This window comes from Rattus norvegicus, chromosome 17, assembly GCF_021556685.1.
Source record: "Rattus norvegicus strain SHRSP/BbbUtx chromosome 17, alternate assembly SHRSP_T2T, whole genome shotgun sequence".
Lineage (NCBI taxonomy): Eukaryota > Metazoa > Chordata > Mammalia > Rodentia > Muridae > Rattus > Rattus norvegicus.
In genome coordinates, this window is record NC_141550.1 from 66,456,978 (window position 1) to 66,474,611 (window position 17,634).

The 17,634-nt window shown below is 40.5% G+C and overlaps 1 protein-coding gene across 4 annotated transcripts in view; it reads left to right on the forward strand.

The window, feature by feature from the left end:
- Nucleotides 1-17,634, forward strand: part of Chrm3 (cholinergic receptor, muscarinic 3) — a 462,709-nt gene that overhangs the window by 105,547 nt on the left and 339,528 nt on the right. For all 4 annotated transcript variants that reach the window (XM_087589759.1, XM_087589761.1, XM_087589760.1 and 1 more), the window contains 1 exon segment: nt 16,889-16,997. The gene's annotated coding sequence lies outside the window, so the exon portion shown is untranslated.

Consider the following 17,634-nt stretch of genomic DNA (forward strand, 5'->3'; position numbering starts at 1 on the left):
TCAACTAACTGGTGAGCTCCAGGCTCAATGAGAGGATTTTTCTCAAAAGACGAAGTGGGGAGTAGAGTAATGGAAGAAATACATGGCATCAACATTTGGCCTTTACATAAGCCAAGTGCATACATAAACACACACACACACACACACACACACACACACACACACACACACACACACTCATGTAGAGTAGGGAGGAGTAGAAGGAAAAATAAGATGGTGGGTTTCTCTATCCTCTAAGAATTCAGCTTTTTTCAGTAATTATTCACTGAAAAATTTCTGCACCAGAAAATTTTCTGCAACCCTCAAGTGTTAGCATGATAATAATAGTTTCCCATAAATAGAGAGAGTATAAATATACATCTTTGTTATTCACTAAGTGTTTGAAGTGATTTCTGATGCTGAACTACTATGCCATATGAATTCCACTAAGTTGTCAAAGGATTTCTTCGATGTATGTGTTTTGTAGAAGTTATGAAATTTTAGTGCACTGAAGTACATGTGGAAATTATGGATACTGCTATCTTAGCCATAGTTATTTTGTGTGGGTATATGTGTATATGGAATGCATGCATGTGTATGCACATGGGCACACAGATGAGGGTGAATGAATGAACATGTATGAATGAATATATGTGTGGATGTAAAAGGTTAACATGAAGTATCTCTCTTTTTTATTGGATTTTTTATTTATTTACATTTCAAATGTTATCCCCTTTCCCTTAATTGCTCTACACTTTTATTTTATTGAAGCAAGATCTCTCACTTGAGCCCAGAGCTTGTCAATTCAACTAGTCTAGCCTAGCCAGCTAACTCAAGGATCCCTTGTCTCCACTGATTGCTATTCAAAGCAGACTACCATAGATATCCAGAATTTACATGGGTGCTGATAATCTAAACTCCAGTCCAAACTTCAGTTTTGCAGGAAGGATTTTTATCTCCTGAGTTTCTCCCCGACGCCACTGTAGTCCTTTTCTCACCCGGAGACACAGGAAACTTCTAAAGAGACTGGACCAATGTTTTGATTCCTCTAGCATGAGCATATTGTCCTAATCATCTGACAGAGCATATGACTGCCAGTCTTTGTCCCATAAGGCTTTGCTGCATTCATCTTCCTTTCTTAGATTGCTTGGGATTAAGGGGAACAGGCATCTTGCAATGAAAAACTTGAAGGAACGTCACTGAAAGAGAAAGCTGTGTGGATAGAGAGGAGGCTTTCGGCTACCTCCTGACAATCCCTTGCCAGCCTTCTAATTATCCTCTAAACAGCTGATGGATAGCTCCATCAAGGCCCTGGTAAACCCTCCATGTCTAGACAGCAAGTGTCTGCATCTGCTCTCTATGATCTACAGGATTTTCTGTATGTGTCTCTTTTTGTCCCTAATGCCCTGTCTCATTCCTTCGAGTTTATATTTGGTCATTAGTTCACCTGTCTGAAAGACCCTCAAGCAGACACATCCAGCCTTCTCAAGTTCCTATCCAAATGAAACCTTGAGTGGATAATGAATAACCATTCTTTAGTCTCCATGTTTAGGGCTGATACTTTCCTCAGCAAGAGAGAACGGATTTGGCTGTGAGGACATGGGCATTCTGAAGTACTGAAAGTCAAGGTGTAGAAATAGCCACAAAAGACCTTTAGGCTTTGACTTTCCAGTGGAGAGTGAACTTGGTTTCAGAGCAATGTTTGCAAACATCACCCTGAAAATTTTTGTAAGTTCTAGAAAGAACACATTAGAGTAGGGAGTCATGTTGCAAAACATTGAGTTATTCAGATGTGACTTTCTTGAGTATTTATCAATACTCTTGTAGGTATCCCTTATGAGCCCCCAGGCCCAGAGAGACTCCATGGAGAAAACTATGATACTGTAGCCCTATTTCCAAAGCATCAATCATCCTTAGGAGATGGGGAACAAGATTAATCCAGCCTAGTAGATGATATTGTACAGTTTTCTCACTCATGCAAACTACCTGAAATACAACAGTGGAAAGGAATGATATGAACCAAGTCTGTTGCTTACATAGACAGTAGAGAGTGTAGGAACAAAATGTTGAACATGTGTATTACATAAGTGTGTTCATTTAAGGTTGTGTATTAACTGTATAAAATACAAAGTAGAATCGTAATAATGTGTCTAGCCAGATTGCCATGCTGCCTTATGAAATGATCACAAAAATGTCTTGTACTTGTTTGTATCATATACATGAGAAGAAACTGAGTCTGAAGAATTTACTTGCACAAGGCCCAGGCATGCCATAACTAATTACATCTGAATGCAGGCTGCAAACAAACCTGTCTTTACATTCTTCCCACTGTGGGGAAGAGAGATGAATTATGCATCACTTTCCAGTGACAATGGTATTCATTAGTCTTTCTCATAGTATGGTGTAATTGTGTCCAAGGTACAATGGACATCTGAAGAATGCTTGTTAGGGATCGGCCACAGTGAAGTGCTTACCACATAAATGTGAGAAATTCCATTCAGATGCCCAGTGCCCCTGTAAAAAGACAACCCCACTAACTAGAAGGGAGAGACAGGTAGATCCCTGGGACATGGGAGCCAGTCAGCCTAGCCTCACGTAGGAGTCAAAGTCCTAATGAAAGACTCTGACTTAAAAATAATTAACGTGACCTGCTCATGCATAACGACATTTCAGGTTGATGAAATGTCTCTGGCTTCTACATGTGCATGAACCTCCTACAAATGCATGTACACATATGCTTGTATATATACACCTACATATGTGTGTACGTGCACATGCAAACACACAAGACACACACACACACAGAGGGAGAGAGACAGAGACAGAGAGAGAGAGAGAGAGAGAGAGAGAGAGCTGCATACTGCTATTCAAACACAGTCTGCTGGCTTGCCACAGCCATCTCTCCTGCGTTCTGTGGTGGAAAAAATGAGAGACTGTCAAAGGAAAATGTCATGCTGGTTTCTTTTTCATGCCACCCTTGCTGGATTTCAGCATAGTGTCAGAACTGCTTTCGGTGCTCTCAGAGCCTGCCTTCCACAGATGTGTTAGCAGTAACTTTTAGAAAAGTCCAGAGCTGCAAATCACACTTCCATTTGGCACACCTCTCTCGCTGCCTCTGTAAATTCTGGATCTCAAAGTAAGCAAGACTAGCCAATTCCACTAAAATTGTGTACCGTGGTCTTTCTTTACTGCCCCTCCATGTCTGAACCTTCCAGTCAGGGGACATTTCTCAGAGCTGATGGTTTGATAGTGGTGGAGGAAACAGGAAACCTTAGAGATGAAGACACAGGTGTGAGCACCTGTTCCTACCCCACATTTTCGGGACACTTTGCCTCCAGCTCTTCAGATTCCAGCTGTCACCCCCTCAGAAAAGCTTTTCTCAGCTCTCTGTCCATGGTCATGACACATTCAATTGTTTATCACAACGTTTCCCTGGGTTTTGCTTTCCAGCAGCTGTCACAGTCTGATCACCTGTTGCTGCACGTGTTGGCTGGATAGTGGATCTTCCACCCAAGCCTGACAGTCATGCATCCATGGGGACACACACATTGTCCTTGTCCATGGAGTTCCAGAACTACAGTGCTAGTACTATAGTACCCAATACCCAGTATTTATTTGATGGATTAGTGAGTGTTTGTTTTAGTTTGAATCTATTGCTGTATTAACTAATTATCTTACAACATTCTAGAATAAACCAAGCACGGGCTGGTTTATCATATTGGCCCATTATTTCTCATAAAGGAATGAATAGCAGAGTTTGAATCCAGGAACAGTAGCTTCCTGTCCACTTTGATGCTTAAAAACTGGGGTCACTGAAGTCTAAAGGTAAACGAGCTGCCCAGACTAAAATAGCTGTAGTAACTTTGACCAGTTCCCAGACTACTTTATATATTACCAGTGCAGGTGGGACTCAACTTTCCAACAGTGATGTTTTACAAATGAAAAGAGAATATAAAGGTTATGAATAAGTTAATGAATGAAAATAGCCAAAGAGACAGTTGTCAAAAATATTTGCAAATGACACATTTGCAGAAACAAAAATAGAGCTAAATCAATTGCCATCCATGCTTGAAAATGTCATATACATATATGCATATATCATAATAGACAATTTAATTAATATATAATGTATAAGAAATAATATATCCACATATATTTATTAATTCTTACTTCATGTTTCTCTTGTCCTCTAATAACATTCAAAGTCCTTCAGTCCGTTTTCGGGATTGGAGCAGGACCAGGAACCAATAACACTATAACTGTAAAGTAACCAGGAGCAGTTAGTGAGCAGACATGTGTTTGGTGGAATGCAGGTTTCAAAGGGGGCAGAAGCAAGGTAGAACCACACGGCACAGAACTCAGTCATTCGAGGAAGTCCTACAAAACCCTTTCCCTTACAGAATGGCCAAGAGAGTCCAGATGTTCAAACTGAAAATGAGTGTCAGTTGAGCAAATTAAACTTCTAAAAGCAATTTAATAAATAAAAAGTTTATAATGCTGTATTGCGTGTGCCTGTGTCACGAAGCTTTATACAAAGTATTTTCTTTGGGCGGCGCTGATACACAAGATACCCCAGTCCCTAGTTTTCTTTCAAGGGTATACCACATTGTCTTTTGTTAGTTTGTTATTGATTTAACATTTATTCAGAAGGAGGGAGGGAAAGGGGGGGAGGGAGGGAGGGAGAAAGGGGGGAGGGAGAGAGGGGGGAGGGAGAGAGAGAGAGCGCTATTAGAGGACAGCTCACAAGAGTCAGTTTTCTCCTTCCTTCATGTGGGTCCTGGGAATAGTTCTCTGGTCATCAGGCTTCTCTGCAAGCACCTTTACCCAGTGAGCCATCTTGCCTACATATCTAAATGTTCATTGAGCATTTCCCTTCCCAAACTTCTTTTACCTCCTTACTGTCATTAACCCACTCTGTGCCATCACACAGTATCACTTCTTCTATCACATCCCTTATACATATCTGGCTTTATGTCTCTGTAAAAGATATAAACAGGGACCACGAACCCAAGGAAACATTTGTCTTGCTGAGGTGAACTGGCTTCTTGTTTATCTCCAGTTGTACCCATTTCTTATAAATGTCATGATTTCATTTCTCTTTGTAGCTGAAAAAAAAACCTATTCTCTCATAGCATTTTTCTTATGTGTCATTCTGTTGCTGAACCTGTAGGTTGGTCCTATAACTTAGATGTTTTGAGTAATGGTTTGACAAAGACTAAGTCTTAAAATCCACCCGAACTACTAAACCTATGTCTCGCCTTTGTTGTCCTTTTGTAAGCCCCTCTCTGTAGGTTCACTCTAGATTCCTAGAAATTTACAAACTATATTTCATATATTATACATGCATACTAAGTTCTCATATTATCCTCCTGTACCCTTTCTTTTTTAGAAACGAGCCTTCTGCGGTTTTCAAAATAAATACCAGTTTTACTGACAGCTTCTATCTTTATCTCCCCAGAAGACAGATCCCTGCCATTGTACATTCCTACAATCTGGCACTTTGTACAAGGAGGCTGCCCTCCCCTTACAGAACTTGAACCCCCACACTGGAAAAAAAATTGCTCTGCTCCTCCTTAAGACTGGGGTATTATGAACATAGCAATAGAGTCTTCAGTGAACTGTGGCAAAGTCCATTCTCAAGGTTCATGAAGTACACACTGAAGTACACACTAATACATGTGTGATACATGTGTTTAGAAAATTGTTATTGTGGAATTTCTTATCCTAAGGCCTTTGGGTGGTGGAGTCAGACAAGAACACAGGCCACAACATTTTGCCCATCCTAATGCTTCTACATCTAGGTGCTTGGCACCATCATCCCAAGGACCTTTTCCCCTAACTTATTATTTCTTAAGTTTGTACATATAAACAATATATTTTGAGCCTATCCACCCCAACTCCTCCCTCCAATGTTGCAGAAGCCCCTGAGTCCCAGGACAGGACAGTTTCAGATGAGTCCCTGCCTGGGAGTGAAGCTCAGATTTCCGTTTTAAAGCTTCCTAAGAGAGTCCATTGGGATGCAGGTTGGAAAATCCTGGGCTAAACTTACCTGAAGCATGAGCTGGGTTCAAAGTGGATTGGAAAGAGGCATGCTCTTCTAAAGAGTGACTGGGATTGAGTTCAGACACCAGCCTTCCTCACAACCAGTATACTAAAACCAACATGACTCTGTTTCCATTCCAACCTGTATTCATTGAAATCATCCCTCATCAAGAGATGCTGACCTAAATTACCTTGTAAATAACCCAATTCACATCTCCTAATAGGATAATTTTTTCCAGTCCTGTACAGCTGAATCCTGCTTCCAAACCTACAAACCTATCTGGTTAAGGTTCTACCACAGGTGAATCACTGGTTTTTAGTGTTAGTATACACAGATATGAAGTAAATCTACTTAACTCAAGTGCTTTAACCAAGCATAATGGCACACCTGCCTACTGGATGCAACAGCTGACCAGGTGTTGGTGCATACTAGAGACCCATAGCTCATGTGAGGTCCCCTATACCTTTAGCCAATAAAAGCCCCTCAATACCATGTTTGTGTCATTGTTTCTCTGTTAAATGCAAGTATGTGGTCCATGTGTCATGCCTGCTTTGGATGATATTAATTCCTAAACCAGGAACTAAACACAGTATCATTTATTAGACTTTGTTTTCTTCGTTACATGTTCTTTGCTGCTGTCTGTAAACCAAGTCTGTTTGTCTTTTTCTTTTTTTTTTTTTTTTTTTTTTTCGGAGCTGGGGACCGAACCCAGGGCCTTGCACGTGCTAGGCAAGCACTCTACCGCTGAGCTAAATCCCCAACCCCCCAAGTCTGTTTGTCTACTGTGGACTCCACAGTGGTGAAAAGCAATCTTCACTATGTCCCTTTCACATCTCCAAACCCTAGTGAGTCTTTTATGAAGGCAGTTTCGCTTCATGCTAACAGCCTGCAGAAGACTTACTGTATTTATCCTGGTTTCTCAGATGAAAAGACGTCTGTTGGATAAAGTTTGCTCACCAAGGTAACATAGTTAATAAATGACAGAAGTAGAGGAACCAAACCTAGGATGTTGAATTTTAAAAACCTAAACTGTTGGACAAGAGTTATGAAGACTAGATTTAAAAAAAAAACAAATCTTTTTTTTAAAAATAAGTACCAATGTTTATTTACATCCTCTCCTGTTTCCACTCGCTGTGTCTTTACCAGCCTTTTCCTCAACCACCACGCGTGCTGATTGCTGACAATCAGAGACAACTGAGTGTCTTGACAATTGATATTCTTGAACTCTTGGATGTTTGCTCTCTGCTTCAAAATGAACTGTCACTCTCAATTTTCAGACTCTGTTCAAATGTCAAACAATTCCCTGTGAAGCATGGCCTGAGCTCTGGTGTCTGTTAATTACTCTGTCCTCTGTACTCTTGCAGCTCTTGGCAAATACTACATCGCAGACTCCATCACTTACTAGCTAATGATTTCTGGTGTTTTAATTAACTTCTGTTAGCCTCGGTTTCCCCATCTACACAAAGGATGATAATCAAAGAACTCATTTTGGTAGCTTATGAGTTTGAAAGGAGACACTTCCTCTGTGTTGGTTTGACTGACAATGGTCCCCTGGGTTCATATGTATGAATATTTGGTATCCAGTTTGTGAAACTGTGGGAAGGATTAGGAAGTAATACCTTGTTGGAGGAGGTATGTCATTTCATGTGCGTTTTGAGATTCTAAAAGCCCATTGCATTCCCAGTCAGCTTTTTCTGTGTCGTGATACTCTTTCAAGACGTAAGCTCTCAGCAATTACTCCAGAGCTATGCTTGCCTGTCCACTGTAATGTTCTCTGCCATGAAAGTCACAACCTCTAGCCCTCTGAAATGATGAGCCCCTAATTACAGACTTTTCTAATTTGCCTTGGTCATGGTATTTCAACACAGCAATATAAAATTAACCAAAACAGAATACACGATACTTAACTGCATATCACAGAATAAGAATGTGTAAAGTTCCAACTCGGTCATTCTAGTTCACCTCTTTGTTATTAAAGCTTGTGTAGTTATAGGTTCATCACTGATGCCTGTGCCCTTCCCAGCTATGGGTTCTTGGCCAAATTTACAATGTCAGACATATGTTTTCCCTCCTATGGAACAAGCATTAAACCGAAGCAGAATATGGCTCGTTATCCTCATAACATATGTGCCATTATTGCATCCATGGGCATATCTTGCCATGCATGTTATTATTGTAGCTTGCAGGGTTCACAGCAGGGTAAGGCTGATGACTCCCCGAGCAGCCTGCTTAGCACCTTCTGGTACTCTGAAAGCTAGCCAGCAAAGAAGAAGCTTCCTAGTCATGTACTCAAACTTTTAAAAATATTTTCTCCTGCTATAGGATTGCTTTGTAGGAGGGTGGGCATGATGATCTGTAATTTGTATTTCTAGGTTTTGCCAAGTGCTTAGCCCAAAATGGAAACCTGTGAGCTCATGCATGTTGCTCAACTCCTCCATCCCCTAAAGGAGGTCCCACACAAGGATGAAAGGCGGCTGAAAAGAAAAGTGTGCAAGTGATTGACATAGAGAGTCTTTAGTAAAGGTCATCCTCTGTTGTTATTTACTGAGCTTAGAGATGCAGAGGCTGCATCTAGGATCCAGTCAGACACTTTAACACCACTGCTCTCTTTCTCTTATGCTGAGACTATGACAAGTCCCCATAGCCCATGTTGCTGGCTCATTGACCATGGGCAGCCCTCTGAATAACGGGCCCTGAGAGATCCTGTGGTCTCATCTCACTGGTGTTTGGCAGAACTGAGACCTGCATCTGTACTAGAGCCAGGCTCTCAGAGAGACCTGGTAAGTCCCCCTGCTGTGCTTCTTTGACAGGGTAAGAATGCTTGCCCTGAGTTGGTTCTGTTCACCCTGGATTTTTAGCTGACCATCTGTTAGAAAGCTCAGGACACGATGATGGCAAAGTAAATGTGGCAGCCACCTATAGATAGCAATGATCAGCTTTGGGATGAGACAGCTGATGTTGAAGCATGATTGGCAGTGTGCCTAGGAACCTTCATAGCCAATAGAACATCCATATCCTAGGGACTCAGAGGTGAAGGAGAGAAATAAAAGAGCATTAATTTAATTTGAGATAGAGACAAAAATCAAATACTTTTTTTTCTGGAAGACTCCAAGAACCCAACTTGGCTATTCCTCTGCTGATTCAGGCTTATGGGGAAAAATATCTTTACTTGTGCCACCCCCTCATCACCTCCCATTCACTTCTGAACTCACTGATGTCTTTTTCTAGTGTCTGATGGAATGGTTTGGCATAAGCTGCCTTTCAAGAAAAAAAAAAGATAAGAAATCATTACTGGGAAATATATGTAAGTCTTGCTTTGCTTGAAAAGGCAGTTAACCAGATTGAAGCATGCGTTGTGTTTAATGGCAACCAGTTACTAATTCAGAAATAGAAAAATGTGAAGTTCCAGCTCTTTCACATAATTCACGTATGTTATATATCAGTAATTACCTGTGACTTCACTTCGGTAATTATCTTTATTTATCTCTATCCACTCACCACTTGCCATTAGAAGGCACCTGTCTGCACCTGTCAACATACACTGGATCCAAACTGACTTCAACACTTCCACCTTTTTAAAAAAAGAACCTTAGCTTATTTATTTACTTTTTTATTATGTATATATGGTAAAGAGGTAGGAGATTTTTTAGGAGAAATTTGCATAAATTAGCAGTCAGGCACAAAAAAGTATAACGGAATTTATAACATGCAGAATAATCAGCTAGTTGTATAGAAGAGCATAGGCTCTGTGTTCCTTGATTTTTAGAAGCAGCTGTAAAAGGCGCCAGTCACTGCCAGGTGGTATTGCATTGGGCGAGGGTACGCAAACCAAAGGATGGAGAGTCTAGAGACTCTGTAGCTTGTGGCAATGTTATTCTCATACCTCAAGTAAGATAGGCCCAACATAAAGGGACTCAATCTGTATGATGCCATTTGCAAGGCATTCTGGGAGAAAGTGCAAGTGCAGAAGTCATTTCTTGGGGCTAGGGTGGTAGGACAGACTCGACACAAAGGAACATGGCTACCTTTCTAGGGGGGAGCTGTTTTCTATTTTGACTGTATTTTGTGCTTGTTGATAAAGTCCCTTCAAACCTCACACACACACACACACACACACACACACACACACAAAAGGCTGTTTCCATATGTAAATTATTGCTAAATGAGACCAACTGTGCAATCTGAAAGGAGCATTCCATTCTGAATTTAATTATTTGACCAGTATCATCAGTGGAAGGAAAGAGTTTCAGTTCACATCCAAGTGAGGCTTCACCACTTACAGACTGAGAGATTTTGGGGGGGGGGGGATGGGGGCGTGTCTGGTAGATGACTTAATTTTACTTCCAAATTCCACCTCTCCCAGCCTAATAATCCCTTACGTGATGAAGATGTACTGTATTAAACTGACTTCTGCATTTACATGTAGTTCTCCTTTGGGGTGGTTATCTTATTTTAAAACAATGAGTCATGCATGTTCCAGCTTTGACCTACTCACTGTCTATGTGACTGTGAACTGAAGCTTCTGGAAATACAGGGAATCCTAATGGTATTAGAATACAGTGAGAATAGGAATCTTGTACATGTAAAGCACTGACCTATGTTCTGGCCACGAGCAGGCATGTGAGCAGTATGAACTGTAGCCACGGGGTTGCTAAGCGGGACTGAGAACAGTGAAGAGGAAGAGAAGAGGCAGGAGAAAGAAAAGGAAGAGAGAAGCAGAAGCACATGCTAGCTAAAATAACAAGCTTATGGCCATGCCTTTCAGGAAGGCTTTGCAAGCATCTTTTCCTTTAATTGAAGTAGTTCTTATCCTCAGTGCAATTAGTGAAGATGATAAGTCTTGGTCTGAAAGTGACTTTTAATCCTTTCCCCTACCCCAAGGCACATGTTCCGGAAGCTACTTCCTCTGTTCATGCTGGCCCTTTGCTCAAACTTCTGGCCTTTGTTCTGCATTAGCTAAACTCCTCCTCACCCCTTAACAAAAGGGCTTGACTGCCTCTGCACCCAACTCGAAGCTCTGATGCATGGGAGAGCGGCCTTTGTCCTCTGCCTGCCAAATGGATGTTTCAACCCAATTAGATAATGTTGGAGCTGGAGGTAAAATTCAGAGAGACTACAGAGATGCTCTGTTTTGAAAGTTATATATGAAAAAAAAGCACACTGATTTTTGTCTAGTTAATTTAACTGTCCTGATTTCAACTTGAAAGCATACAGACATTGGAACACCAGCCCAGAAAGCAGCATACATAGGACTTAATTTTCAGTATGGCTGATCTCTTCAAGTTTAATAGCCAATAAATACGAGCACAAAGTGACAACTATGTCACTACAAGTGTAAATACACCCCAAACCCCTCCCAGGTGCAATTTTAAACAACCTGAGAAATGCCTCCTACTTTCATTGCTCCTGGATCATTCTCCTGAAGACTTTCTATCACTTTGATTTATTATTTCCTACCTAGCTACCAAGGCCATCCAGGCACTAAAATAGTTATATCAAAAGCCAGCAGGATGGCTAAGTGGGTAAAGCTGTTTGCTGCCAAGTCTGATGACCCAAGTTCAATCTCTATATCCCACATGGCAGAGGGAAAGAACTACTATAACTATCTCTAATGAAATAAGCTTTTTATCATCTTAACAAAGAGAGAGAGAAACCCTTTCATCTAACTCTTTCTGTATAAGAAAATCCAGCTCCAATTAGCAATTTATGTCTCATGAATCATCATTTTCCTGGCCTCCTAAGCCCTGAATAGACTTGAACTGGTGATCTATGAAGTGGGGACTCTGGGTATAGGTAATCCTGAGAGGAAGAGCCAAGCCCTCCCACACAAGGAGACCATTCCATTTCCCGATGATCCTTCTCCCTCCCTAATCATACAATCAAGGTCACTTTTTGTGCCTTGGTGCTTTTGATTCCACAGACTTCTGTCAGTTTGCTGTGCCTTTGTTCTGTGATAATGTGATAAGAATAAGGAACAAAAAAAAAAGAAACAATTTCTTCATGAGTTAGTTTCAGGAGGCGGGAAGTTATGACTTCCTTCAGACGGACATCTGAAGTTGGGATGAGCGCTCATTGAGATGTCCTCTAGGAGGTTCACCTTTTGTGGCTCTCTAGACACAGTGTTGCTCTGGTCAAATATTTTGCCCCTTTCCAGCAGGAATGTAAGTGTCTTTTTAGTATATTGACATTCTGTTGTCATATGTAAATACATGTGTTCATGTGCACACTAATGCACATGGTCGAGTGTGTGTGTGTGTGTGTGTGTGTGTGTGTGTGTGTGTGTGTGTGTGTACACATGTACATGCTGATGGAGGCCAGAAGCCTACTTCAGGAGTCATTCCTGCATCCTAGGGATCTACCTGTCTCCACCTACAGAGCTCTGTGGTTAGAAGTGAGTACACCACGCAAAGCTTTCTATGTGAGTTACCTGGCCCTCAGGTTTGCCAGGCACATGCTTTCATGGTTGCGGTTTCTCTTCCAGGCCATCCTGTTGACAGTTTTGCCCTGATAAAACACAGAGTTGTGTGTTAGCTGCTTCTCCCCTCCACCTCAGGGGGACTGAATGCCTGACAGAAGTGACTTAAGGAAGAAAGGATTTATCTTGGTTCACAGTTCAGAGGGTAGAGTCTACCATGCCAGGGAAGGCATGAGAGAAGGTCTCATTACAAAATCATCACCTATTTGAAACAGTGGCAGCTTAGAGAAGCTTGCTGACATCTCAGCCAATCAGAGAACAAAGCTGCAGACAGAAGCAGACCAATGTAAAGTCTTCGAGTGTCCTCTTCCTGCCAACTAAGCCCCAATCTCTAGAAGATCCAGAGCATCCTCTAATTGCACCACATGATGAGGGTCAACTGTGACAGACACACAGCCTGTGCAGGACTTTCTACATTTGAACCATAGCATGAACGATACATCGTTATGTGTTCCATATAAGCCCATGTGCTGAAGATTTATTCTGACGTCTTGTACTGCTAGGGGATGCTAGAGTCTTTTAGAAGCAGAACTTAGTGCAAAGTCTTGGAGTAACTGAGGAAGTATCCTTAAATAGGAGAACAAGTCCTCAGCCCAATTCTCTTTCTATTTTTCACTTGACTGCCATACTCTACTACCTTTATATGCTAAAATAAAATAATAATAATAAAAAAACAGGGTAAACAGATGTAGTTAACATCACAAACTTGTGGACCAGAATAAACCTCTTTTCTCTATAATGTGTTCTTCTTGGGCATTTGTTATAGTCAGAAATCAGAACGACCTGGAAAATGTTGGCGTAATTCAACTTTTGCTCTCAGGAAGTCAGCATCATAGCGTGGTAATTGCTTATGATGAGTGGGAAGCTGTAAGGTGAACTGTGTCTATTTTAAGTAAAGTAGATGGTTCAAATGACTGCATTTCAAATAAAACTTCAGTAATTCTCTCTAAATGTTTCCATTGCAGTTGGCAAAAGAGACTAATTAACAGATTTTAATAATGCTAATCATATTCTGATAAGAAATGAGTGGCCATACTGAGGGTCTTGGATATTACTACTTTAGAAGTTCATACATATAATCTTCTTTTAAGCATGCATTTGAATTCCACATGATCTTCATTCTCTCAGAAAAACCAAGGAACTGAAAACAGCTTATCCACAGTCATACAGTCTGACTACTAATCTACCAGTAAAGACTGCCCTTAGTATTTTATATTCTGTACTTGATACATGGCATGTCAATATGGCCTCCGTATTTATTATAGTATTAAGCCATCATATAGGTCTAACAGTTTAGATTAGACAGTGCTAACTCTCTCCCTTTTGTTGTTAAAAAAATAACAAGCCACCCACATTCCAATAGAAGATCACACATCCAAGAATATTTGGACTGCACAAATTGGTCTTGTTGGGTTTTGAAAACAGAACAAAAAACAAAACCAAAGGAAGACAAAGTTGAGCGGAAAGTTGTGGAGATTGGATCTGGGAAAAATAGAGAAAGTGATGGTCAATAGGATCAAGACCTTTGAAAAACTAGCAGAAAATTGCAACAACAACTTCTAGTTATTGTTTACCTAGCAAATTATCTGTGAAATTATCAGCTTAACGTGATAGTGAGAAAAAGTTTAATTGGCTGTCTGGAAATGTCTAGACTTTAGAATTCTATATACTGTGCTAGTGAGATGACTCAATGGGTAAAGGTGTTTGACACCAAGCCTGATGACTTGAATTTGATTCCCAGGATCTACATGGTCAAAGGAGAGAACTTTACTCTTGTAAATTGTCAAGTTATCCTATTAGTGTGTAGTTATATGATGTGTTTCTCTCTCTCTCTCTCTCTCTCTCTCTCTCTCTCTCTCTCTCTCTCTCTCTCTCTCTCATTTTTCCCAGAAATCTTGGATCTAACTGAGGTCTCTATGCTTTTAAAGGAAGTACTGATTATGCTACCTCCTGAGCTCCAAGGTAGACAAAATACTCTATGACATAATAGGATAGATTAATATGAGTTATAGTAATGATTTACATACCAAATACTGTGTCAAAATATTTATAGCTCCTGTATCAGAATTCTGAATCAGGTAGGTTTTTGTCAAACTGAAAACTACTTTACTGGTTACTTAGAGAACGCCTGAAGCCAGAACTTATAATCTACTCAGGGAGGACACAGGTGAAAGTTAAGAATGGAGCACAGGAGACGCCTGAACATTGACAATGAAACCATGCATAGTAGACAGAGCAGATGCCTTAGTAGTGACAACAGAGAGGAATCATAGAAATGGAGGCAGAGCTAAGAGAAGAGAGCCCATGAAGATCACGTGACTAAAAGCAAACCGGGTATTTCCTGCACACCCACGCTGGGAATGCTTAGAATGTCCCTGCACTAGAGGTGCTAGAAGTTGGCTTTTACCATGACGTCACTTGTCAAGACTCTAAAACAAATGAAAAAAAAATGCTGGAAATTTTGCCATAGGCCAAATTTTTTCACCTCAAACCAGGTTTCTTTCAAGCCAAGCTATAATTGGATAGGGAGGCATTTGGGCATCTTCTCCATTATCTGTGCCTAACTTACTTCTGCAAGCGAAGATGGATCCTTGGCATCTTCTCTTTAGATTCTCACATTTTACTTGACAGCACAAAGCAGGTCCTCTGACACCTATTACAACTGTCTGATGCCTTTTAACTGGAAAGGCCTCTCCACAGAAGACCTCATCCTCAGTCTCCCATGTAACACAACCTTTTGTGCATTCTCTCCTCTAGCTTTGCTTGCTTTTCTCCCGTCTAGGGCACCTTGTTATGGTCCACTCTTTCCTCGCAAGTAAAGCGTGCCCTTAAGGATGGATGAAACTCTTACAACCCTCTTGGGGATCGGGGCAATCCCCTGATGGTACTGAAGGATGCCGGCATGGACAGTTTAGACTAGCAAGCCAGATTATATCTCAAAGGTACAGTCCTCTCAAGGAAGTATGAATGAAGTCAGGGACCTTGTGTGAAAAAAATGTCTGTGTCCATGTCCAAGTAAAATTTTATATAGCCTGTTATCTGAAATCAAGATGACTTATGCAGCACTTTGACTTGTTTAAAAATGTAAAGATGTAAATCCATTCTTAATTCATAGGCTGTGCAGAACCAGGCAGGGAACTTGAGTTTCGTGCTCCCCTGCTCTGGACTTCACAGCGTCAAGCTGCTTTTCTCATGGGTAGAATCATTGCAGCCTCTAAGCCAACTGTTTCCCTCTATTCCCAAATAACTGTTCCTAGTTTCCCAGCTCCTGGTTGCCTGTAGGAGGTTCTATACACTGTGGTAATTTCAGTTTTCCCTGCATTCATGCAATCCTTCCCCTGGGCATTACAGGATGAGAGAAAGTGTCTCAGCCAATTACCAAGCTACTGTCTTATCTAGAGCTAGAGTGTGTTGTTTTCTCTTGGTAAAATTTCATTGTTTAAGTGTGTCAGTCTTTGAAGAGGTTTTCTAATTAAACTAATTTAAACAGCCAACATGTAATTGTTGAATAACATATTTGAATTGCATTCAAATGATTTTTCAAATACTTCATTCTAGTTTTCCTTCTTGGAAATGTGTTCAAACAGGAAGATAACACTGGCCAATAAATTACAAGATTGGCAAAAGTAGGAATTCAAATTCTGACAATTGCATGCTTAGTGCCTAAAACTGTGGGTCCCACATATTTTTTTATTCACTCAGCAAATACTTATGTGTGCCAGGTACTGTCCTGAAATGAGAGCTTCGTTCACATCTATATTGAGAAATATTAAGGAATAGAATATCTTAAAGAACTACAGGGGCAAAGAAGAGTCATTTGCTCCTTAAGTGATAGTCTTGAGATCTGTCACTCATGCTACCTGACCGTGCAACACAAGCAAGTCTAGGATGACATGTGCTATGCATGCTCTAAATGGTGTGAGAGCTAATCCTTAGAATTTGTAAAACAAGATGGTGATCTATACTGAAGCTTTATTATCAACATTAAATGAAATTTCATATACAGGAATTAGCATAATTCTCAGAACATGTCAAATCCTGATCACAGGATATGTTTGCTTTTGGTTTATTTTGTTTCTTACTGATAAACTACGTCTTCCCAGAAGCACTGTAGCAACTTTCTGCAACACCCATTTCTTAATCATACTTAGCACTGAACTAAATTTAATTCTCAGTCATAATTTACACATTAAATAAACAATGTGTTCTCATGGCTGTACTTTACACTATTGGGCAAAAGAGAGGTATGTAAATGAAGATCATTCCTGTGATATTTTGGGGGGGTTGCTATTTTCTTGTCAAACATCTATTCTGTTACTGATGCTGCTTGCTGAAATGGTATTACTGATGTCTATTCACTGATATTGTCATTGTCTTTTGTATCTTTGTAGATATGACCAGTAATGGCATCTACTTCAGCTCTGAGTTGCTCAGTGAACTGTGGATTGACTGAACCATATTCTTTCCCATCATGATAGACAACGCAAAGGCTCTCTACTTGTAGGTAACTTTTACTCAGCTTTATTTACATGGTTATGTGTTGATATTTTTAAGTATAGTTTTATAATTAATTTGTCCATCGTGTTGCTAGGAAGAAGTGTGACTGGAATTAGTCTCTCAGCTTCAATCCACTGTAGGATGAAGGTATATCCTATCATATAACCTGATTAAAGAAGAACAACTATCAGTATTGCACTGTGATGGCTGATCTTGGCTGTCAACCTGACACATCTGGGAAAATGAAAGCTCAACTGAGGAACTGCTTCCGTCACATTGGCCTATGAGCATATCTGTGGGGCATTTTCATGGTTGATTTGATGTCAGAGAGTCTGGCCCACTGTGGGTGGTACTATCCCTAGGCAGGCAGGTTTAGACAATATTTTAAAAAGCTAACAATCCAGTAAGCACCATTCCTCCATGGTCTTTGCTTCAGTTCCTGCCTCTAGGTTCCTGCCTTGGCATCTTGCCTATCTTTCCTTAAATGATAGACCGTAACCTATACCTTCTCTTTATCAGGTTGCTTTTGGTGCGTTTTTGTCATAACAACCAAGCCTCAAACTAGGAAATTAGATCTCTGTTAATTTAAAAAGTCCTGTCTTTTGATTCTGTAATACCTTATATTTAATTACAATTGTGG